We start from the raw sequence: 2,189 nt of genomic DNA on the forward strand, positions 1-2,189 counted from the left end.
TTAATATGAAATCATTACTCTTAAATTATGTAACCACTTAATTTTTACACATCTTGCTTTATTTGTATGAATTAAATATTAAATAAAAATAAAATTACATATGCATATAAAATCATATAACTCTGTTTTTGTTTATTTTTTGTTTTTAATTTTTACATTTACAATTGTTTTTGAAGCTGTTAAAAAAAAAAAAAAAAATGACGAACATATATTTATGTAAATAACACTTAGATTATCATAACGCATTATCTTCAAAAGGAGCTTAGTATACAATGGTTTATATGGTAAAAAGTATGCATTTACATATGTTATATGTGTAAAAATTTCAAAGTATATATAATTTTATTTAAGTAAAATTCTAAAAAAAAATATTCCACAAAATGCATATCTTTTAAAAACTAGACATATTCATTTAAATAGATTTTTCTTTCTTTAATATCTTAATTTTTAAAATGTTAAAATACCTTTCATTCATAGAGGATCATGTGAATGTAATTTAAATAGTGTGTTATGAAAAAAAAAAAAAAAAAAATTTACTCATGCGCAATTCTGTTAACGGTTGTTCATTAAAAAAAAAAAAAAAATATATTAATATGTCATAACTTTTTATAAATAATATAAATTTTATGTAGATTAAAAAAAAAGCTTTCCATATTTCTACAAACATTATCCTATAAATAAATGCATTAATATTCTGTAAATTTTATACACTTTTCTTTTTTTTTTTTTTTTAATATATTATTTTTTGTTTTTATTATTTTTATCTTGTTTCTTTTTAAACATTAAAATATTTTATTTGTAATGAATTTAAAATTCAGAATTTTCATGACTATTATTTAATTTTTATGTATTTTAGCTGTTCATATTTTTTGAAATAAAAAAAAAAAAAAAAAAAAAAAAAAAACAGTAGTTCAATTCTATTTTTTTTCTTTTTTTTTCGTATTTTATTAATCAGAAAATGTCTAAAAAATATCTTTATTATTTTGGACAGCTGAATTTTATAGAACATAACTTTTCATTTTATTTTTGATTTGTGTTTTTAATTACATTTTTATTTTTCTTAATTTTTTTTTTTTTTTTTTTTTTTTGATTGAAAATTAAGTAAAAGTATATATATATATATATATATATATATATATATATAATAAAATAATAAATATTTATTTTATTCTTATGGTGCACTGAATCTACATGTTGCACACTATTACACACATAATATATTATTAAATATACACACATTAAAATTAGTTTTTTTATTAATTGTTAGTAAGTAAATATTTCTTTAATATTCATGTTATGTTTCTCAAATTGTGTAGTGTAATGAACATCGTATATTATTCCTTATGAAAATTGTGTGTTATAGTACTGTTTTATGTTGTAAAATTTTGTGACAAAATAAATTCATAGTATATGCATCTTGCAGGCAAAGATATTTGCACTGAGATATATACGACTTTTGTAGATATATAAGAAAATATATAACATTATGTTCACATTTGTTTTCATATACCACTAAAACAGAAAAAAAATATTATAAAAATACTTTTCCTATGATTTGACGAAAGAAATATTATGTAACGTTTCCCAAAATTTGTTTATGTTGTTAATGTTTTCGTAGGTAATTGTGCCCCATATTTACTATTTTTGTTTATACATATGTACACATAAATACACATATTTATGTGTATGTTTCCATATATTTGTATATATTTGTACATATTTTTATATATCTTCATATATTTCCACATAATTCCACATATTTCCACATATTTCCATATATTTGACTTTACATTTCTATATTTGTTTTGTTTTGTTTTTTTTAAATATATTTTTAATTCTCAAATTATTTGTTTTAAGTTTTAAAGCTAAAATTATATATTACTGAAGAAATAAAATCCAGTGAAGACAACAATTTGTTACATTATTAATTATTATTGTAATTCTCTAATTTAATGTTATTTTAAATTTTTTGTTAAAATAACCTATAATGATGTAATGAAATTTTATATTTAAGTTTGCGAATCTTATTAATGATCGTCTTTATTATTCCATATTTCATTTTATTTTCCTGTCTTTTCCATCTAATATTTTGGCAATCTGTCAATTTATCAATTTGTTAGTTTGTCAATTTGTAAACTTATGCTTAATTTTCAATAAATTTATTGCCTTTTATATAATAAAAAGTGAAA

The sequence above is a fragment of the Plasmodium malariae genome (assembly GCF_900090045.1).
Source record: "Plasmodium malariae genome assembly, chromosome: 11".
Classification (NCBI taxonomy): Eukaryota; Apicomplexa; class Aconoidasida; order Haemosporida; family Plasmodiidae; genus Plasmodium; species Plasmodium malariae.